Source organism: Tamandua tetradactyla, chromosome 5 (genome assembly GCF_023851605.1).
Source record: "Tamandua tetradactyla isolate mTamTet1 chromosome 5, mTamTet1.pri, whole genome shotgun sequence".
Classification (NCBI taxonomy): domain Eukaryota; kingdom Metazoa; phylum Chordata; class Mammalia; order Pilosa; family Myrmecophagidae; genus Tamandua; species Tamandua tetradactyla.
Window position 1 is genome coordinate 18,856,356 of NC_135331.1, and position 24,401 is coordinate 18,880,756.

General features: G+C 38.0%; 1 protein-coding gene and 2 pseudogenes across 1 annotated transcript in view; 1 reads left to right on the forward strand and 2 right to left on the reverse strand.

The window, feature by feature from the left end:
* Positions 1 to 24,401, forward strand: part of SUDS3 (SIN3A corepressor complex component SDS3) — a 235,189-nt gene that overhangs the window by 172,010 nt on the left and 38,778 nt on the right. The window lies entirely within an intron of this gene.
* LOC143682277 (alpha-ketoglutarate dehydrogenase component 4 pseudogene) lies at positions 3,854 to 4,427 on the reverse strand (annotated as a pseudogene).
* On the reverse strand, positions 18,874 to 18,959 carry LOC143685409 (U6 spliceosomal RNA; annotated as a pseudogene).

The window sequence follows — 24,401 nt, forward strand, 5'->3', positions numbered from 1 at the left end:
AGGGTCAGAGAGGTGGGCATGGCCAGATCATATAATGCCCTGTAGTCAGGATTAGCACTTTGAATGTTCCTCTCAGTTAGGTTTTAAGGGTAATGTTACGCTTCAGCTTACTTTAAAGGATTACTCTGGCTGCTGTTGGGAGAACAGGCTATAGAGGACAGGAGTGGAATCCTGGAGATGAGCTAGGAAGTATTGAAACATTCCAGGTGAAAGATGGTGGTTGTTTGAACCAGGGGAAAACAATGGTGGTGGGTGGAAGTGGTTGCATTTGGCATCTATTTTGAAAGTTGGTCCTACAGGACTTGCTGATTGATTCACCATGTTGGATGAAGGAAAGAAAGAAATAAAAATTGACTCATGCTTTTTTTTTGTTTGTTGGTTTTTTAGCCTGAATGAATTAGGGTATTATCTCTTGAGATTGATAAGACGAAGGGGAAGCAGTCCATATTTAATGAAGTTTGGAAAACATTTTCTTTTTAGGAGCATATTAAAGGTTTTGAGATATCCTGCAATAAAGTCATCTGCTTAACTTTGCTTAACTCAGCACTTCCTAAACTTACTTGATCAAGTAATTCTGTCTTTGCTCTTGTAGAATATGTAGTTAAGAGCCTGCAGACTCTCCTTGAATACCATATGTTATACTGTTAGAGTCTTCCAGGAAGTGATTGTGTCTTCCCAGGTTGGAAAAGCAACTTGTAGCCATGCGGTTTTCTAAATTCCGATGAATGTGCTTCCACTCCCACCTTCAAACACTTCCCTTGCTCAAGTCACCATCCTTTTCCATCTAACTGCTTCCAGGCTAACCCAAGTATATTCTTCATACAAAAATCAGAGAGAGTTAACAGGAGAATCCAATTGTCCCACTCTCTTCCATAAGACCCTCAGTGGCCCCCCATTGCTTTCAGAACGAAGACCAAATGCTTCACTATTGTTGTGCCACGCCCTTCACAGTCTGGCTTCTGCCTGCCTTCCCAGTCAACCTTACTCTCTGTGCTCTAGTTAAACTCAATTTCTTTAGGGCTTCATGCTCTCTCTGACCTCCGTGCCTTCACACATGCTCTTGCCTCTACCTAGAATACTCTCCCACCTTTTTTTTTTTTAATTTTTTAATTGGGAAATATAACATATACAAAAAAAGCAATACATTTCAAGGTTCATTGTAGCAAGTAGTTATAGAACAGATGTCAGAGTTTGCTGTGGGTTATAGTTCCACAATTTTAGTTTTGCTTTTTTTTTCTAGCTGCTCCAAGATAATGGAGACTAAAAGAAATATCAGTATAATGATACGAGCAGTTATACTCATTTGTTAAACCCTATCTTCTCTGTTATAACTCCTCCTTCTCCTTTGATCCTTCTCCTAACTTTGAGGGGTATTTGGGCTAACCCCATTCTAACTTTTTCATGTTGGGAAGGGCTTTTGATAGTATGGGATGGGGGAATGGAACTAGCTGATGTTCTTGGCGAGGCTGGGCCCTCTGGGTTTCAGGACTTATCTGGCCTAGGAACCCATCTGGAGATTCTCTCAATTCTATTTGAACTCTCTCAGACACTGATACCTTATTTGTTACACTTCTTCCCCCCCCCCACCCCCTTTTGTTTAGCATGGCATTGTCGGTCCCACAGTGTGAGTGCCAGGCTCATCCCTGGGAGTCATGTACCATGTTGCCAGGGAGACTTTCACCCCCAAATGTCGTGTCCTGTGGGGGTGGGGGGTGGGTAATGATTTTCCTTGCAGAGTTGGGCTTAAAGAGAGAGAGGCCACATCTGATTAACAAACATCTACCTCCTTTTATTCGACCTTTAAACATCCTCTTGAATGGCCCCCCTTTTGGAGGAACCTCCTTGACTCCTCAGATTTGGGCTAGGCATTTCTCCTTTGCTCTCAGGGTCCTTCTAGTTTTTATAACATTTATAACATGCTACCTTTGTTTATTTGTTTCTCTCTCCTGCCCAGAGTTGAGTTCCATGGAAGCATGGCTGATTGACTTGTTTCCTGTTAAAACTCCAGTGCCTATCTCTATGCCTGGCATAGAGGAGTAGATGCATTGTAAAGCTTTTTTGGGTGAATGCATACAGGAGTAGATGCAGCTATCTGGATCCCTAGCAAGAGAAATCTGCAGATGGTTTTCCGCATTTTAGAACTGGATAGAGGCATCCTGATCTTAGAAGGTCACTGAATCTCTCTCCCTGTCTTTAATCTGAATTCTACTTACATCAATACTCTGATGGCAGACAGTGAGGCTGGCAGTCATGGACATTGATCTAAACATTATTTCAATTCAGGAAACACTTACTGAGCACCTACAACGTGAAAGCACCAAGCTAGGGGCTGGGAATTCAGAAATGACTAGGGCAGGATTCCTGCCTGGAGGAAAATAAACTCACCAATAGAGTTGAGGGAAGAAAGTGCTGCAACGGAGATGTGTAGAGCATTTTATGAGAGCATGGAAGAAGGAGCAGTTAGCTCGGCCTCGAGTAGGGGTGTTGAAGAAGCTATAGGAAAAAAAAGTAATATTAATCTGGACCTTGAGAGGTAACTAGGGATTTGCCAGCCAAGGATATATAAGGATGGGAATGTACAGGGAGGATGCCTACACCAAGGAAAGAACATTAAGTTGAGGGTGTTGGTGGCAAGTTTGGGGACCAGTTAATTGTTTGACTGCAGGATCTAACCATGGCTGAGACTAAGTCTAAAATTAGGGTGCTTTGGCCTGTGTGTAGAAGAAAGGTCTAACACATTAGGAAAAAAATCACGTTGCATCACAAGAAGTCCTATTGAAATTAGTAGCTAGTTCAGCAGCTCAGCTTGAATTCTTTTTTTTTTTTGCATGAAAGATGTCAAAGAGAATTTATTTAGCTTTGTGAGCCTTTACTTACACAATAATAACATACTCTTGGCACAGAAAGATCTTATTAATAAGTTTCATAAACTGCTTTAATAAGGTAAATCTTTAGGTTGATTTTATGAAGTTTTCATACATTAAGTTTGAGAAAGTTACTGCGTTATCACAATTTGCATACGTGATCACAATCAAAACACTAAAAATAAACCACAGAAAATGACATTTTCACACCTACCAACTGCAATTTCCAGTCAAACACTTATTCCTATGCTATATTCACTGAACTCTTCATTTATTTTCCATTTTATATTGTTTCACATTTTTTCTGAATGTAGATTACAAGTAATAATCTTTTGCATTATCTCCCCAGTCTCAATACCACAAAGTCATGTTTCGCCTTGGCTATATTTTTATCCTTTAAATGGTATATGCTTATTGGGCAGGCAATGGTGGCTCAGTGGCAGTTCTTGCCTGCCATGCTGGAGACCTAGGTTCAATTTCCAGTGCCTGCCCATGTTAAAAAAAAAAAAAAAGAAAGAAAAGAAAAGAAAATAGCATATGCTTATTAAGCCAGTTATACTCCAGTAACCTTGTCAATGTAAAAACATTAAAGAATTGAGAGCAAATAATGGAGTCATTATTTCACAGATCCTAATCAGCAGCAATTCTGTCTGATAAATTCTTTCTATCCCTAAACAGCACCGGAAAGGAAAGTGAAATTAGGTGAAACCTATGATATTTTACCAGACACCATCATGTGCTTTCAATAGTTCAACAGGAGTAAAACTTGATAAGAGTAAGTTAATAGAATAGCATTTAAAAATGTAACGTTAATAATTATAAAGCTTATAAATACTTAGGTAAACTTGTGGAGAAGCTGACCAAGATATATAAATTAGGAGATACAAGTATCCATCTAAATTTTCTTTCATTTTTTTACAGAATATTTTATTAAAGTTGTTTAATGTACAATAGACCATTTGTCATTTGGAAATCCCTTTATTGTGAAAATAATTATTTTCTTTGATGATAAACAGTAGCCCTGTCAGTGATTATTCTGGACCTCCACGTTGGATAAATTCCATTTCTTCTTGAGACATAGGTTTCCTTCTGTATTTCTGAGGTAATGATTTTATTATTTCTGCAGTATCTGGAGGACCCTGATGAATCAGCAACTCTGGTGATTTACTTCCCACAGAATGCTGTGAAATTGCAGATGAGTGAGGTGGTATTCCCGCTGATCTCAAAGCTTCTGATACACTGCGTTTAGGGCTGTCTGTCCTGTCAGGGAACCTTATTAATGGAGTATGTGGCTTGACTACCTGTGTGGCCCTGCTGGCAGACGTCATCTTGCTCCCCATCATGACCCCTGATGAAGCAGCAGCTTCCGGGCGCGCGTGACCCTGGCGCTAACAGGATCTCTCAGCTTGAATTCTTGAACCAAGAATTCAAGTTTCTCCATATTTCTACATTTCCACATTGCCATTCCATGAACGATTTGAGAATGTGCTCGCCCCTATTTGTGTGCGTGTGTGTATTTATATTATCAGTGAAGGACATATTTCCTAGACACCCCGCCAGCATCCTTCTCCCCAGATCCCATTGGTCATTATTACATCACATTCCTGAAACCAAGCAAGTCCGGCAGAGGGAAATGGGCCTGCCGTGACTGACTTCCACCATTCAAGATTCACACCCCCACCTGGGCCAGGGAGGGGCACCCGAAGCTCGTGGCTGCTCAACAGATGGACAAAAAATCAGGGTTCAGTTAATAAGGAAGAAGAGATGGGAGGGCAGTGGGGCAGAGAGCTCATTTGGCCACCATGGTGACCTGGAAATCTTCGCTGGGCTGCTACTCAGCTCCAGCCCAGTGTAGCCACCTAGGAGTGGGGCCTGGTATTGCCAGACATTGCAATTAAAAAATAAAAATCCAGAACCGGAGTTTCAAACATGAAATCTTGTGATTTCTCCATGTAGGCAACGAATTCAAATACAAAGCAATGTGTTCAATCTGAACAAAATGCTCCTACAGACCCTGTTTGAGGGTACGTGAAATCAGCCAGAGAGTCTAAAGGGAAAGACCCTCCTGCCTTCCCAGTTATCTTCTCTCCTCCAGGAATAAATGTTAGCAGCTTAGTATGCATCATTCCTTTTATTTTTCTATGATCTTACATATACACATAAGTACATGAATGTGGTTTGTTTTGGGGGGATATGAGTTTGTGTTTAGCTTCAGTGGGATCTAACTATGCATATTGTTTTATGACAAGCTAGTTTCATTTAATGGTAGGTCTCAGAGATCTTTCCATGTCTGTGCAAAGAGATTCACAAATGATGAGTGTGTGAGCAGGGGAGAGAGAGAGAGAGGCATGGCAGTTTTCAGTTGTGCCTTTTAAGAAAACACTGTTCCATTGACGGGCAAGTGACATCGCCTGGCACTTCTGTGTGAAAAACCCCTTATGGGAATTCCTTTGCATCTGGAAGACGTGGTGTCCTTGTAATGTATCTACTTGACTCGGCTGTACTGTGTTTCCCGCAGCCCCTTTCTTGGACCTTTCCAGACAGCGTGGGCCAGGCGAGGGTTCTCGGGAGGTGTAGGAGGGGCAGAAGGGAAGCAGCGAGCCATGTGGGAGCTCACTGTTGGTGCTGTCTTCTGACTCGCTGCTGGTGACAAGCAGCAGCCTGGCCTTCCCTGCGTCCTCTTCCAGCAGCTCTGACTCATGCCAGGTGTATGCTTTGCCCCATGACGAAGGACACCCATGCCACCCATACCAGAGGCAACAGGAATGGTCAGAGTTTCTGACAATAACAGCAACAAATAGCAAGAACAACAAGAAATACTTACGAAGGGCTTGTAAGGATCAGGACTGTGCCAAATATTTTAGGCGTGCTATCTTATTTAATCCTCACAATAATTCACTGAGCCGGGACTATTGTCCCCATTTTATATATGGAGAAGTAGGTTCAGAGAGGTTTAAGTACCTGGCCTGCCATCACAGAGACTGGTCCAGCCTGGGTGCTTGTCTAGGTTTGTCTGACTTCAGAACCTGGGCCTTAAACCATTATATCATGCTGTTCCCCTCAAAATCTAACTGTAGCCAGACCTAACATTAAAGAATATATTTTACAGATGTCCTGAAATGTGAACATCGGGTGACCCTTTCCCTGCAGAAGCAGAGGAGAGAGGGTGCTGGCTTTGGAAACAGGATGTGCTTTCAACGTGATAATGACTCTGGGGGTCCGGTGAGCAAGCAGGGGTGGCGTTTTCACTGATTCATAAAACATGCCCCCTGCTTGGCTTCCTTCCAGAAGCCATCAGGTAGGCAACATGCTGTCTGTTCTTTGAACAGAGGGAGATGACATGGCTATTCCCAGGAAAGGTTGACTGAGATGGCTTGGACCCCACCCCCCACCCCCTACACTGCTTCTCTGCCAATCACCCTCTTTGGCCCCACGGGGTGCCTGTTTTGCAGGGGGCTGTGAGGGGTTAAGGGGTGCAGGATGTGGTTTGATGGTCAGGGGAGAATCCTTTGTGTGTCACAGGGTTCAGGATGTGTACTCTGGGTGTGTACTGCATTGCTTTCGGTAGCTCAGAACTTTACATACAGTTGAATCACTTAGTTACTCCTCCTCTCAAATGCCCAGCCTGCTGATTCTGGCAGGAAGAGTGTATTCGTTTGGGGCTATTGTGCGTCTAATACCTCTCTAACATTGGCTAATCTACCTCTGAACAAGAAGAGAAGGCAGGTCATTGCCCGAGAATCTTCAATGGGCAGCATCCTCGGAGAATTTAATGGCATTGGATCCATTGTATTTAGTTTTTGCAGTTACCTTGCAATAATGGTCAGCTTCCATTATTCTGTTAGAACTTGTATGTTAGGGTGTTTTCTAAGCAAAAAGAATGAGTCAATTTAAAGGAAGACATGAAAGTGCAGATGGTGGTGGGGAAATATTGTGAAGGTGATAAGAAGACTGAATTCTCTGAGACAGTGATTGGGAACCAACCAAGTGATGTTATTTTTTTTATTCCAGTTCCATTGCTATACCTAGTTCAAGTTCAAATACATAATAGTAGGTGTCCAATAAATATTTGTTGAATGAATGAATGAATCCTTCAAGCAGTCTCAGCAGTCTATACCAGTACAAAGCTACCTCCCACCTGGAACTTACAGCAGTGGTTCTGTCGGTGCTCATTCCATAAACATTTTGGGGCGTACCATCTGTGTGCCTGGCACCAAAAATGGAGCGGTCAACAAGATGCCAAATATCGGGCAATTCAATGAGTAGATCATGCTTATGTTTTTATTATACAACTTTTATGATAATATATGCTTTTAATATGTAGGCCCTATTTTCCATATTAATTCTGAGCCTCCTTGAAGCCAGGGTCCATGTGGGATAATGAGAACATTAGAGAAAACAAGAATGAAAAAGAAAAAGAAACAACCAAAATGGTGATACAGCGATCCCTACACTGTCCTACTTGGCAGCTACTGGTTACACATGATAATTGAGCACTTGAAATATGTCCAGTATGAACTAAGATAGGCTGTAAATGTAAAGTACATGCTGGATTTTAAAGACTTAGTGTGAATTGTAGAATGTAAATCACGTTATTTAAAATTCTTTACGTTGTAACGTACTGAAATTGCATTTGGGATATATTGGGTTGTGGGCTGGTTTTGATCAGATTATCTGCACGGAGATGTGACACACCCAATTGTGGGTATAATCTTTGGATTAGATGGAGATGTGATTCCACCCATTCCAGGTGATGTTAGTTTACTGGACTCGTTTAAAAGAGAAAACATTTTGGAGACAGTTAGAAATGACAGAAATGGCGGAAACCTCATTTCTGAAATGACAGAAATGTTTCAGAATTCAGAAATGACAGAGCTGAAGGAGTCTACAGAAATGGCAGAGCCGACAGAAACTTCAGAGCAGAGCTGACAGAGAACAGAGACATGGATGTTTGGAGATGCTTAGATGCAAGTATCATGAGATGTTGAGCAAGCCAGAACCTGGAGAGAGCCAAGGGAAGCCAAGAGATGAAAGCCAGCCCTGGAGAAGCAAAGTGAAGAACCCTCATAGGTACAGAGGTGGAAAGCAACTGGCCCCGGGAGCAAGGGAGCAGCAGATGCCAGCCACGTGACTTCCCAGCTGACAGAGGTGCCAGCGGACCCACTGAGTCTCCTTGAATTAAGGTATCTTTACTGGATGTCTTAGTTTGGATGCTTTCATAGGCTTAGAACAGTAAACTTGTAACTTTTTAAATCCCCCTTTTTAATTTGAGTTCTGGTATATGCATTCTGGTAACTTGCAAATTAACACATAGGTTGTATTAAATATATTATTAAAATTGATTTTGCCTTTTTTTTTTTTACTTTTTAATGTGACTATTAGAAAATTAAAAATTACAGACATGGCTTACTGTCTGTTTGTACCGGACAGTTCTGTTTGATAGATGGTGAGGCCCAGGAGGGCAGAAGCCCTATCTTTCTGGTTCCCACTGTATCTCCACCATCTAACACAATACTTGGCACATAGCAGGTGCTCAGTTAGTTTTCGTGAAACCAGATTTGTCATGTGGGTCATGCAAAGGCTTATCAGTTTCCTCAGCAATTGGCATTGTATCCAGTTGTCATTGCTATTTCTAGGGTATTGCTATTTTTTCTGTAAATCTTTAAGGATCCTACTTTTTTTTTTAGAGCGCTTCAGATAATGATTAAAATTAAATTTAACAAGCCAGTTATTGCAGGTCAGTTAAATGCCACTTTATGATTTAAAACCTACTTATTCAGATTAACAGTCATGAAATGGTTTTATTACCCTTTTTGGGTAATATTGTTGAAAACATATTTTCAATTATTCAAAACTTCATTTTATACCCACTGATACATCAAACAAATCCTTTGAATTTAAGATAGACTGTTTTGAAAAATTTCCTTTGATCATCTACACACTGATATATTATGAAAAACAAACAGATATAATTTATTTAGAAGCAAACAGGGTTCTACAGACAATTAATATAAGGCGATGAGAAAGTAGACTGATGAACTTGACTAAATAGTGAGCTCACATTTAAGTATCATTTTTTTTAATATTGAGATAAAATTCACATACCGTGAAATTCATCCTTTTACAGTATAAAATTCGGTGGGTTTTAGAATGTTATCAGAGCTGTACAACTATCACTACTATCTAAATTCAGAACATTTTCATCATCCTCAAAAGAATCCCCATACCTATTAGCTGTCCCCCCTCATTCCCCCTACTTACAGCTACTAATCTTTCTTTCTCTATGGGTTTGCTTATTCTAGATGTTTCTTATAAATGGAATAATATGATATGTGACTTGTTGTACCTGGCCTCTTTCCCTTTGCATAATGTTTTCAAGGTTCATCCATATTTTAGCATGAATCAGTTCTTCATTCCTTTTTATTACCAAATAGTCCATTGTTTGAATAGAGCATGGTTTACGGATCCATTCACCAATTTATGAACATTTTTGTTTCCACTTTTGGAGATTAGGAATAATGTTGCTCTGAACATTTTTCTGCAAGTGTTTGTGTTAACATTTGTTTTCAGTTCTCTTGAGTACATTGTTAGGAGTGGAATTGCTGGGTCATATGGGAACTCTATGTCTAGAACTGTCAAACTGTTTTCCAGAGTAGGTGCACAGTTTTATAGTCCCACCAGCAATGTGTTCGAGTTCCAATTTCTCCACATCCTTGCCAACACTTGTCATTATTCATGTTTTTAATCATAACCATCCTAATTGTGAAGGCATATCTCACTGTAGTGTTAATTTGCTTTTCCCTAATGACTAATGATGTGAAGCACCTCTTCATGTGCTTATTGACCGTTTGTATATCTTTGCAAAAATGTCTATTCAAATCGCTTGCTTATTTTTAGAAATTTTTTTTTGTCTTTGTTGTTGATTTGTAAGAGTTCTTTCCATATGCTGGATACAAGTCCCTTTACTGATAGATGATTTGAAAATATGTTTTCCCATTCTGAGTTGATGATGTCCTTTGAAACACAGAATTAAAAAAAAAAGTGATGAAGTCTAATTTACCTATTTTTTCTTTTGTTGCATGTGCTTTTGGTGTCTAAGAAACTATCCAAGACCACAAAGAGTTACACCTATGATTCCTCCCAAGGTTTTATAGTTTTAGTGCCTGTATTTAGGCCTGTGATCCTTTTTGAGTCAATTTTGGTATGTTGTGAGGTGGAGTGCAGCCTCATTCTTTTCATGTCAGTATTCAGGTGTCCATATACCATTTGTTCAAGAGTACTATTCCTTTTAAATTATGCAGTTTATAGCATGGATCCCACATAGTGTGTACATGTACGAATAATGACCACAGATATTGAGAGCTTATTATTTAGCAGGTGTTCTGAATATTTAGTGGTCACAGCGTTCCTATGAGGGGGTGTCACTATTATCCCCATTATTTTTAGGAGAGAACTGGAAAATAGGGAGATTAAGCAACCTGTCCCAGGACAAATAGCGAGCAAGGAATTCAAGTCCTGTGCTTTATTTTTATTTATTTATTTTTGCCTTTTGGATTTTTTTTTTTTTTTTTTTTTTTTACTTTTTTGTTGTGAAATATAAAATATATGCAAGAAACTGATAAATTTCAAAGTACATTTTAGCAAGTAGCTTTAGAAGAAATTTCAAAGTATAGTGTGGGTTACAGTTTCAAAATCTCAGGTCTTTCCTTCTAGCTGCTCTAAGACACTGGAGACTAAAGAGAAATATCAACATAATGGTTCAGAAGTCACACTCATTTGTTAAATCCTTTATTTTCCACGACAACTCTTCCTTCTCCTATGATCCTTCTTCCAATCTTTAGGGATATTTGGCAATGACCTTTCAAACTTCTTCACGTTGGAAAGGGTTTGTCAACAGTATGGGGTAGAGGCATGCAACTGGTTGATGCTCTTGAGAGACTGGTGCCCTCTGGGTTTCAGGGCTTATCTAGCCCAGGAACCATCTGGAGTTTATAGATTTCTGAAAAGTAAACGTAGTGAGGGAGTTTTATAGAGTCCCAGATAGAGTCCTGAGTACTCTTTAGGGTTTACAGGAATACTGTTGGTTGGGGTTTGGTATATTATGGCAGTTAGAAATATCTAGCCGAAGCTTGCATAAGAACAACTTCAACTCTGTTTGAAGTATCCTAGCCATTGACACCTTATTTTGTTATGTTTCTTTTCTCCCTTTTGGTCAAGAACTCATTGTTGATCCATAATGCCAGGGCCAGGTTCATCCCTGGGAGTCATGTCCCACGTTGTCAAGGAGACCTTGCACCTCTGATCATCATGTCCCATGTAGGGGGGAGGGTAATGATTTTCCTTGCAGAGTTAGGCTTAGAGAGAGAGGCCACATCTGAGCAACAAAAGAAGTAACTCTTAGGCATAACTATAGGCAGACTTATAGGCATAACTATAGCTTCTCCATTACAGAAGTAAGTTTCAGAAGAGTAAGCCTCAAGATCAAGGGCTTGGCCTATTAACGTGGGAGTCCCTAATGTTTGAGACAGTATCAGAGGTTTCCCCAGTGGTAAAGTCTAATAATTTCGTATTTTTTTCTCCCATCCTTCAAGGGACGTTGCTAATGCTTTTGGATTATCTGCTTAACATCCTCTGGGATTTATGTGGGTATTAAATTAAACTATGCAGAATGACAAGTGCTCATTCCTGTTTTGGGCTCCATGTGTTTGGGTTGTTTAAAGGAGCTGTCCAGACAGGATGAGTTAGATTATGTGCTACAGAAAATTTAGGTTTTGGACAAAATAAACCTCTATTTCTTTGGTTTCATAGACCAGGTGAAGCTCTAAAATACAGACAATGTCATCCTTATCCCCGTATTATGATTTACCTTACTTCTGACCCTATCAGCTTCATTCTTATCTCTAATTGGAGCCTGATCTCTTGTTTGGTTTCTTTAACAGTTGCTGTATGTGGCACTGCTGATTTCCAGCCTGCAGAACTCCTTCTCTGAGCTGTAGGTGTCACACAGGTAGCCAAAGCTCCAGGGAGATACCAGGTTATACATATATAAACAGCCTCTCAAAGTCTAGAAGTAGCATTTACAGCTCCAGGCTAAATGTGTCTACTATAGGAGTTAACAATCTAGACCTCAATTTTCTTATAAGTATTTTCTAAAAGAGACCGTACAATATTTGTTTTTGTGTTTGTTTGCTTGTGTCTGGTTTATTTTACACCATATAAAGTCCCTAAGACTCATTCACTTCATTATATGTCTCACAGGTTTCTATCTTTTTAAAACTTATTTGTATATTTGATTTGTATAATATGGGTACGAAACTTTTGTTAGTGATATGTATTGCAGATATCTTCCCACACCTGTGGTTTGTCTTTTCACTTTGTTTTTGTTTTTTTTTGGCACGGGCAGGCACTGGGACTCGAACCCAGGTCTCCGGCATGGCAGGTGAGGATCTTTTCACCTTTTCATTGAGTTTTTTTTTTTTTTAATTGTGGTAGAATACACATCACATAAAATTTATTTATTTTTAAATGGCTTTAAAATGTACAATTTGAGGGCTTGAAGTTCACTCATAATGTTGTACAAACATCACCACATTTTCCAGAACTTTTTATATCAACCCAAAAGGAAAAACTTCGTATACACATTAACTAGTTGCTCCCAACCCCTGACAACCACTAATCTGCTTTCTTTCTCTCTGAATTTGTCTGTTCTGAACATTTTTTTATAAATGGAGTCAGACAACAAGCGGCCCTTTGTGTCTGGCTTCTTTCACTTGGCATAATGTTTTTAAGGTTTTTCCGTGTTGTAGCCTTGGCCCAGGGCTTCATTCTCTTTATGAGTCATTAGAGTAATTCAAATCAAAACCTCAGTGAGATACGACTTCATACACTGGGATCATGATGATGATGATAATAATAAAAATAATAATAATAATAATAAGGAAGCTAACAAGTATTGATAAGGATGTGGAGAAATTGGAATCCTCAACCCTGCAGGTGGGATATGAAATGCTGCAGCTACTGTGGAAAACAGTTTGGCAGTTTCTCAATATCTTATTGATGAGTTTTGATGAAGAGAAGTTTTCAGCTTTAATGAAGTCTAATTTATCAATCATTTCAATTGCTTAGTGCTTTTTACATCTTACTGGAAAAACCTTTGCCTAAAGCAGGTTTATCCTTCTGAGGCGTTGTGGTTTTACCTTTACTTTTAAGTCTGCTGTTCATCTTGAATTTACATTTGTGTGAATGTAATTGGGTGAAGCAAGATTTTTTTTCCCCATATGGATTTCCATTGACTGAGCTCCAGTTTTTTGAAAATACTGTCTCTCCATACTGCACTGCAATGGTCTCTTAATCATAAATCAAGTAGCTTTATGTTGTGGGTCTCTTTGTGGACTCCCTACTATTGATCCATTTGCCTATCTTACACAATTCTCTTACTGTTGATCTATTTGCCTACCCTTACACTATTACTCCACTGCCTTAATTACCATAGCTTAATCATAAGTCTTAATATCTGGAAGTATATATCTTCCGACTTAGTTTATCATCAGGATTGCTGTGGATATTCTTGATCCTTTTTATTTCCCCTTAAACTGTAGAACCAGCTTATCATTTCCCACAAACAAGAGGTGTGGATCTGGAGATGTTTAGGGTTTCATGAAATCTCCAGAAAATTTAGGGATACTGACTTCTTAATAGCACTGAGTCTTCCAATCTGCATACATTATTTATTCCTGCATTTAATTAGATCTTATATTAGTCAGGGTCCGGTGAGGAGACAGAAACCAAACCAGTAATTTTAACAAGAAATATTTAATATAAAATTTTAATTAGTTCAACTAGTGAAAAAAGTGGCTAACTACTGAAAAGGGTAAAAGGGGGTGGGAGCCGGGTTTACAGAAGAAGCAACTGCAAAAAGCAGCACCTACCTCCAGGGCTGAGGGATAGGGACTGAAGAAGATACTGGAAGCTTACAAAGTCTCTCTTCCCACCACCAAGGCTGGAGACACGGATTCTTTGGAGAGGTTGTAGCTGCCGGAGGACCGTGCCATCCCTACCATGGTAATAAAGCAGGAGCGTGTGGGCCGCAGCTGATTTTGTAGGAGCGGTCTTCCACTGGGCAGTGGAGAAAGTTGCCCGATGGCACGGGAACAGCACCTGGTCTCGAGGACTTCTAATATGTGAATAAAATGGTGACGGTGAACATTCTTTTTTTTTTTTTTATCTATTATAAATGGTACTGTACTTTTTTTTTTCTTTCATGGGCAGGCACTGGGAACCGAACCCGGGTCTCTGGCATGGCAGGCGAGAACTCTGCCTGCTGAGCCACTGTGGCTTGCCCTGTACTTTTTTTTAGTTGAGAAATCTTCACACACATTCCACCCATGGTGTACAATCAATGGCTCACAATATCATCACATAGTTGTGTATTCATCACCATGATCATTTTTTAGAACATTTGCATTAATCCAGAAAAAGAAAAAAAAGAAAAAGCTCATACACACCATACCCCTGACCCTCCCTCTCACTGACCACTAGCATTTCCATCTACAATCTATTTTACCCATTGTCCCCTCACCATTATTTATTTATTTACTTATTTTATCCATATTTTTTACTCACCTGTCCATACCCTGGATATAAGGAGCATCAGACATAAGGTTTTCACAGTCACACAGTTACATTGTAAAAGTTATATCTTTATATAATTGTCTTCAAGAATCTAGGCTACTGGAAAACAAAACAAAACAAAAAACAAACAAAACAAAGGAATCTAGGCTACTGGAACACAGCTCAACAGTTTCAGGCACTTCCCTCTAGCCACTCCAATACATCATAAACTAAACAGGGGATATCTATATCATGCATAAGAATAACTTCCAGGATAACCTCTCAACTCTGTTCTCAGCCCCTGAAACTTTATTTTGTCTCACTTCTCTCTTCCTCCTTTTGGTCAAGAAGACTTTCTCCAAGAAACGAATCCCATTTACAATCGCAACTAAAAGAATAAAATACCCAGGAATAAATTTAACCAAAGAGACAAAAAACCTATATAAAGAAAACTACAAAAAACTGCTAAAAGAAATCACAGAAGACCTAAATAGATGGAAGGGCATACCGTGTTCATGGATTGGAAGACTAAATACAATTAAGATGTCAATCCTACCTAAACTGATCTACAGATTCAATGCAATACCAATCAAAATCCCAACAACTTATTTTTCAGAATTAGAAAAACCAATAAGCAAATTCATCTGGAAGGGCAGGGTGCCCGGAATTGCTAAAAACATCTTGAGGAAAAAAAACGAAGCTGGAGGTCTCGCGCTGCCGGACTTTAAGGCATATTATGAAGCCACAGTGGTCAAAACAGCATGGTATTGGCATAAAGATAGATATATTGACCAATGGAATCAAATAGAGTGCTCAGATATAGACCCTCTCATCTATGGACATTTGATCTTTGATAAGGCAGTCAAGCCAACTCACCTGGGACAGAACAGTCTCTTCAATAAATAGTGCCTAGAGAACTGGATATCCATATGTAAAAGAATGAAAGAAGACCCGCATCTCACACCTTATACAAAAGTTAACTCAAAATGGATCAAAGATCTAAACATTAGGTCTAAGACCATAAAACAGTTAGAGGAAAATGTAGGGAGATATCTTATGAATCTTACAACTGGAGGTGGTTTTATGGACCTTAAACCTAAAGCAAGAGCACTGAAGAAAGAAATAAATAAATGGGAGCTCCTCAAAATTAAACACTTTTGTGCATCAAAGAACTTCATCAAGAAAGTAGAAAGACAGCCTACACAATGGGAGATAATATTTGGAAATGACATATCAGATAAAGGTCTAGTATCCAGAATATATAAAGAGATTGTTCAACTCAACAACACAAAGACAGCCAACCCAATTACAAAATGGGAAAAAGACTTGAACAGACACCTACCAGAAGAGGAAATACGGATCGCCAAGAGGCACATGAAGAAATGCTCAATGTCCCTGGCCATTAGAGAAATGCAAATCAAAACCACAATGAGATATTATCTCACACCCACCAGAATGGCCATTATCAACAAAACAGAAAATGACAAGTGCTGGAGAGGATGCAGAGAAAGAGGCACACTTATCCACTGTTGGTGGGAATGTCAAATGGTGCAACCACTGTGGAAGGCAGTTTGGTGGTTCCTCAAAAAGCTGAATATAGAATTGCCATACGACCCAGCAATACCATTGCTAGGTATCTACTCAAAGGACTTAAGGGCAAAGACACAGACGGACATTTGCACACCAATGTTTATAGCAGTGTTATTTACAATTGCAAAGAGATGGAAACAGCCAAAATGTCCATCAACAGAAGAATGGCTAAATAAACTGTGGTATATACGTACGATGGAATATTATGCAACTTTAAGACAAGATAAACTTATGAGGCATGTAATAACATGGTGGACCTAGAGAATATTATGCTGAGTGAGTCCAGCCAAAAACTAAAGGACAAATACTGTATGGTCCCACTGATGTGAATGGACATTCAAGAATAAACTTGAAATATGTCATTGGTAACAGAGTCCAGCAGGAGTTAGAAACAGGGTAAGATAATGGGTAATTGGAGTGGAAGGGATACAGAGTGTGCAACAGGAGTAGATACAAAAACTCAAAAATGGACAGCACAATAATACCTAATTGTAAAGTAATCATGTTAAAACACTGAATGAAGCTGCATCTGAGCTAAAAAAAAAAAAAAAAAAAGAAGACTTTCTCAATCTCTGATGCCAGGTCCCAGTTTATCCCAGGCTTTCTGTCCCACATTGCCAGGGAGATTTACTCCCCTAGAAGTCATGTCCCACATAGGAGGGTGGGCACTGAGTTCACCTGTTGAGTTGGCTTAGAGAGAGAGGCCACATCTGAGCAACAAAAGGTTCTCTGGGGGTGACTCTTAGGCCTAGTTTTAAGTAGGCTTAGCCTATCTTTGCAGGGTTAAATTTCACAGGGGTGAACTCCAAGATTAAGCACTCAGCCTATTGATCTGGTTGTCCCCACTGCTTGCAAGAATATCAGAAATTCTCCAAATGGGGAAATTGAATATTTCCTCATTTCTCACCATTCCCCAAGGGGACTGTGCTGGTTTGAAATGAGGTATGTCCCCTAGAAAAGCCATGTTTTAATCCTAATCCCATTTTGTAAAGGCACCCATTTCTTCTAATCCCTATTCAGTATTGTATGTTTGAAACTGTAATTAGATAATCTCCCTGAATATATGATTTAATCGAGTGGTTGTTCAGCTGGATTAGGTGGAGGTGTGTCTCCACCCATTTGGGTGGGTCTTGATTACTTTACTGTAATCCTATAAAAGAGGAAACATTTTGGAGAAAGAGAAATTCAGAGAGAGCAGAGAATGCTGTAGCACCACAAAGCAGGGTTCACCATCCAGCAACCTTTGCAGATGAAGAAGGAAAATGCCTCCTGGGGAACTTCATGAAACAGGAAGTCAGGAGAGAAAGCTAGCAGACGAGACGCTGTGTTCGCCATGTGCCTTCTCATTTGAGAGAGAAACCCTGAACTTCATAGCCTTCTTGAACCAAGGTATCTTTCCCTGGATGCCTTAGATTGGCCATTTCTATAGACTTGTTTTAATTGGGACATTTTCTCGGCATTAGAACTGTAAACTAGCAACTTATTAAATTCCCTTTTTAAAAGCTATTCTGTTTCTGGTATATTGCATTCCATCAGCTAGCAAACTAGAACAGGGACTTTGCAAATGATAGTGGGCATTTTTTAAGTCATTCCCAAGCTCAGGAAAAAAATTTCCCATATTTCATCATTATGTATATTTTTTAAGCACCCTTTTTCAAAACTGTTCCTCATTTGTTAAGAATAAACTTTTCCCCATCTATTGAGATGATTGTGTGCTTTTTGTCCTTTATTCTTTGATGTGGAGAATTATATTGTTTTCAAAGATAAGCCATCTTTGTACTCTTGGAATAAATCGAACTTGGTTGTATTATATCATCCCTTTTACGTATTACTTCATTTGATTTGTTAATGTTTTGATTAGAGTATTTTTAGGTCCATGAGGGAGATTGTTCTAGAATTTCCCTTTTAACTTCCCTTTCAGGTTTTGACATCTAATTGTTCATAGCAAGGTTATGTGGCCTTATAATATGAATTGGGAAGTGTTTCATCTTTTTTCTATTTTCTAGTAGAGGTTATATAAGATCAGTATTATTTCTTCCTTAAATGCTTGGAACAGTTCACCAATGAAGATATCTAGGTCTGGAGATTTCTTTGTGGGACTGTTAATTATAGACTCAAATTCTTTAATAGATATAGCAGTATATGGATGTTTTATTTCTCAGGTCATTTTTGAAAAGGTGTGTTTTACTAGTTTGCATATTTCATATAAATTGCCAGATTTTTTTCAGCATTAAGTTTTTTATAGTATGTTTTTATCTTTTCAATATCCATAGTCTCTTGCTTGGTGTTTATCAATTTTGTTAGCCTTGTAAAGAACCAATATTTGGCTTTTTTGATTTTCACTATTGTATATTTGCTTTCTATTTCATTGATTTTTGCTTTTACAATTTCCTATTTTCTTTGAGTTTGTTTTGTTATTCTTTCTCTAACTTCTTGAGATGGATATTTGTACCATTGATTTTTATCCTTTCTTCATTTCTAAGATATACATGTAAAAGTATATGTTTTTGTCTAACCACTGTCACAACGTCCTACAAGTTTTGACGTATCTTAGTTCTATTATTCAGTTAAAAATATTTCCTAATTTCTTCTTAATATCCAAGCAGGATTTAAAAGAATATTTTGTTTTCTTATAATTACTGACTTCTAGCCTAATTGGAATTTGGGTCAGAATATATATTACAAATAGTATTAATCCTTTGATGTTTATTCAAACTTGCTTTATGACCCAGTGTTTGATTAATTTATGTAAATATCCCATGTGTATTCTGCTGGTGTGTTGAAAGAATGTGTTTTTTTTTTCTTTGTTAAAAATATGGAATGCCTCTTGAATTTGCGTGTCATGCTAATCTTCTCTGTATCGTTCCAATTTTAGCATATGTGCTGCCGGAGCAAGACCAAGAATGTGTATTTTTGAAAGGATGTGTATTCTGTTGGGTGCAGTGTTCTCTAAATGTCAGATATGTCAAGTTAATTAATTATGTTATTCAGATCTTGTATACCCCTGCCACTTTTTTTTTCGCCTGCTTATTTTAGTGGTTACTGTTAAAGGCTGTTAAAATAGTCCATTATTATTACGGATTTGTTGACTTCTCCTTTTAGTTCTGTCAATGTTGTTATTCATTTACTCTTAAAGTGTACTATTAGGTGCATACAAATTTAACATTCTTATATCAGCCTCATAGATTAACCCTTCTATTGAAAATTTCCTCTTTATAGCTAGTGATGCATTTTGCCTTAAAGTTTACTTGGCCTGCACCAACTTCCTTTTGGCTGGTGCTTTTTTCCAATCTTTACTTTCATGTTTTTATGTCCTTATACTTACAGTGTCTCTCTTGTAGGCAGCATGTAACTATTAGTCTCATCTAGTTTGACAATCTAGGTCTTTTAAACAGGATGCTTATTCTATTTACATCTAACGCAATTACTGATATTTTTTATTCTATTTTTTCCACTTCTTTTATATTTTCTTTTCCCTCTGTTCTTGCTTTAATTGGGCTCAGTCGATTTTTTAATAACCATCTTTCTTCTATTAACTTTTTAGTTATATATTTTAAAAAAAGCATTTTCCTGATAATTAAGACACACCTCCTTTGTTTATTTGAGTCTATTGCGATTCTGTACTTTTACCACTCCCCAGACAATGCCAGGATCTTATTTCACTATGAATGAATTTATCCTGTTCTTGCCTGTTATGTTTTTAATTTTATTTAAGTTTACCTATATTTAAAACCCCGTAAGAAATTACTGCTATTGTTTTTTATATTTATTTAAATTGACTCATGTATCTATTTTTAAAATTTTTCATTGATATATATTATGTATTCACATACCGTGTAATCATCCAAAATGTACAATCAGTCGTTCACAATATCATCATATAGTTGTGCGTTTATCATCACAATCGATGTTTTTTTTTCCTTTTTGTGAAAAATAGCATATATACAAAAAAGCAATAAATTTCAAAGCACATCGCAACAATTAGTTGTAGAACAGATTTCAGAGTTTGGCATGGTTTGCAATTCCACAATTCCAGGTTTTTATTTCTAGCTGCTTTAAGGTACTGGAAACTAAAAGAAATCTCAATGTGATTCAGCACTCACACACATTTATTAAACCCTACTTTCTCTGTGTAACTCCACCATCACCTTTGATCTTTCTGTTCCACTCTCAGGGAGATTTGGACTAGACCTGTTCTAGTTTTCTCTATATAGCTACTTTTCCTGTTGCCTTTCAGTGCTCAGTGTTGAGTTTCTGCCTGGGTTCATTTCCCTTTTTAACAAAGAATCCCCTTTAGTATTTGTTTTAGTTGGATCTGCTGGTGAAAAATTCTCTCAGCTTTTATTTGTTAGAGAGTATCTTTATTTCATCTTTGCCTTTGAAGGATATTTTCCGTATGTATACAGTGCTAATTTGGAAGTTATTTACTTTCATTATCTTCTTGTTTCCATTATTTCTGTTGATATGTCAGCTCTCCTACAGTCACTTCTTTCAGGTTTATGTCTTGTCTTTTCCTCTATGTGCTTTAATTTTTTTTTTTTGTTTCATTTGTTTTCAGATATTATACTATGACATGTCTAGCTACAGTTTTCTTTTTATTCAACCTACTTGGTGGGTCTCAGGACTTCTTGAATCTATGATTTGATATTTCTACTCAGTTCTGGAAATTTTTTGGCCATGATTTCTCCAAATATTGCCTCATCTGCATTCTCTTTTCTTTTATTCTGTAGCTTTCATTATACTTAGAACTTTTAGCGATGTCTGTTATGCTCCTTATTTTCTTTTCCGATTTTTCATGTTCTTTTGCTTCAGTCTGGGTAGTTTCTACAGGCTCATTTCCTCTTTTACTAATCCTTTTTTGAAAGCTGGGTGTAACCTGTTAAGCACTCTACAAAATTCTTAATTTCAGTTATTTTATTTTTAGGATTTGGTATTTATGTTTGTGTGTGTCTGTAGCTTTCAGTTTTCTGGTGAGATTTTCCATGTTATCATCTATTTTCTTGAACATATTAACCACAATTATTTTAGATAACTCCATTTTCTGGATCACGTTTACATTTGTTTATATTGACTATTTTTTTCTTGGTCTGGGTCTTTATTATGCCTGGTAAATTTTGTTGGAATATTGGACATTGTATCCCAGTACCAAGAGAATGCCAAAAATCTCCACCCAGCTTTTTATCTGTTCTGTGCCCAGGTTGTAAACCATGTGCCTTATGTAGCATAAAGGGCAGGTGTCTCAAGGGGAAACTTAGTGAAGTGTTTTTGGATTGCTTCTCATTATCCCCCTTTTTTTTTGTGGGGCGGTGAGGAGGGATTTTGGACCCTCTCCCCAACTCTTGATCATTTTGACATCCGAAGATGCTAATTTTTGTCTCCTTACCCCTGTGAGACTGCCTTCAGTTCTTCTGGCTTCCCTGCCTCTTAGCAGGTTCCTTCTGCTCCCTTGAGGCTCGAGGCTCCTCAGGGATCCTCCAAAGGAACAAGTGGTGTGGAGAACCTCAGGTTTACCTCTGTGAACTAGTGCACTTTTTCATTGACTTGTGGAATTGACTGAGGAATTGATAAATTCCTCTCCAGAGTGTGGGCTGGGCTGTGAGGAGATAGGGACCTAGTCCAAGTGTTGTTCACAGTGCCTGCCACACTTTATAAATAAAGTACATCTTTATCGCACTCATTTGAGCCTTATAATAATGGAATATAAAAGGGAGAGGATGAGAACTAACAGTCATTAAACTATTACTGTTTATCATCTTATGTAATTTTCACCTTAGCTCTTTGAGGTACATGGTGTTGCCATTTTGCATAGAGTAAGCCATGGTCCAGAGGACTTATGCTGTATTCCCAAAGTCATACAGTTCGTAGGTGTCAGATTTGCAATTCAAACTTAGGGATACCTGTATCAAAAGTAGCCTGATTATATGAATTGTTCAATACTTCTCGCGACTCTATGCCTTTTATACCTTCCTCCTTTCTTCTTGAATTTTCAATCTTTATCTGAAAATCATAGACTATTAGGTCAGATCAAGGGCTTTTCCTGGAAAACGGGGAGAAATTAAAGAAGAAAAAATACCATTTCTTTCTGTTACCTCAAAAAACTCGATGACAAGCTTTATGTTTTTGGGTGGAAAGATTATGTGGATCAATAATCTAGGTTGGCATAAAATTTCTTACTTCCTTCAAATGGCCCAGTTGAGGGGGAACATTAATTTATTTAATGAACATTTGTTAACTTTAATGAAAAAGAGGTATTTATAAGCATAACAGTAGATATTATTTTGGGGGCACCTATTATATGCCATGTATTAGAGTGGACACTTCACATACCTTATCTTCAATAATCAGAGCATTCCTATAAAATATATATTATTTCCAGTGTACAGATTTGGAAATTTGGTACTCAGAGAAGTGAAGTAACTTGTCTTAGAAAGTTCCAGAAGCAGAATTTGAACATACAGATTTCTACATACACAGCTCAAATCATCCAGTCTAGAACCCGGAAGGTGCTTAATAAATGTTATTTGCCTTTTCTAGATAGGGATGAGGTAGAGAGCTTCCTGGGCAAGTGTGGCAATGTAATATAACAAAGTTTCTTTTTTTCCCCATCATGTATCATTTATTAAAAGCAACACTTGAGGGGCTGTTTAACCTTGTAACAAAGATGTCAAGCTAAAATTAAAAACATTTTTATTCTACACATAATTTTTAAAAATAAATAGTAGATATAATCTAAGTCCTTATTTTTGTATTGTCCTTGCCCTGTTCTTAACATTTTTATGTATTTTTTTTTTCCAATCCCATCAGCAACCTCCTCATTACAAAACCAAAGCAGAAGCCTGCTGAATGTGTTAACAATTTGAATCTGGTAATTTTGTGTTTTGAATTCATTTGTCCAGTCATCAGAGTTTGGAATAATATTTTTCAAAGATGAATATGACTGAGGTTTGGCTCTCTGATCATTTCTTCAATATCAAAGACAGGACTGAAGTCACTGTAGGGTATTGTGATTTGTTTCTACATAGGCTCCTTCTTTAGGATGTGGTAATTAATGATTAAGAACTTGATGAATATATATATAATTAGACCAAAGACTAAAAGCAAATCATCAAACTGAAAGGAAAAAAAAGCCTTCTGAGTTGCTTTCCATTTCTTGACCCTGTTATTCTGATGACTCATATGAAGTTCCATTAAGATCAACTACCTAAGGTCAGAGGTAACTTTTTTTTTGGTCATTTTATTGGAAATAATATACAAGAATGTAATGTGCAATATGTAGGGGCAACATCATAAAGAAGTGTAATGAACTGAAATCAGTGTTTCAGCTGTGATTCCTAACCAGCAACACCACTTTTTCCTAATGTGAAAAGCCGTGATTGTAGCTCAGAGCAAGTGCAGCTGTACTGCCACCGTATTTGCTCTGATTTTCGACAGCTGGAGGAGAAAGTGAAGTGCATACGTTGCAGAGCAGTTAGTGCAGAGTCTGGGAGTGTAGGCAGTAGCTACAGATTGACCCCTTGGAAACTTCTGAAGGTCTTGAGTCACTGCAGCTTCCATTGTCAGATAAGGCTCGTGATGCCTTCTATCGCAAAGGCTCCACTATACAATCTGCTCTAAATATTTTCTGGTTGCAAATGTTATTGATCTGACAGTTAATTTCCCGAGACACATTAGTTCCAAACTGATGTGATATGAAAGTCCTATCCTAAGGAAATTGGCGTTGTGAATGGTTGTCCCCTGGGAAGAGCCTGCTGTACTTATGGCTGTGCTAATATGATGAAGAAGCTGCAAATACAATTAGTGGCCCTGCTTGGTGATTTTCTGATAATGATGTTTAGGGTATATTATTGGGTTAGCTGTAATTGAGCTTAAGATGATCTGAAAATGTCTAAACTAGTGTGAAAGTCATTCATCGTTTTGGCTCCAGTATGGATGCTCAGAATCAAGGAGAACTGATACCCTTGGATGAGCTGACACTGGCAGGTGTGTGTCTGGACCACCAAGGCTTGCCTCTCACCTACTGTTTTCTTTCATTTTTTTTAAATTTTTTATTAATTAAAAAAAATTACAAGAAACAAACATTCCCAGCACATACACTCAGCAATTCACAATATCATCACATAGTTGCATATTCATCATCATGATCATTTCCCAGAACATTAGCATCAATTCAGAAAAAGACATAAAAAGACAACAGAAAAATATAACAAACAGAAAAAAAATTTTTACAGCCATACCCCTTACTGATCCCTTTCATTGATCACTAGCATTTCAAACTAAATCTATTTTAACATTTGCTTCCCCTATTATTTATTTTTATTCCATAATTCCTCTCATCTG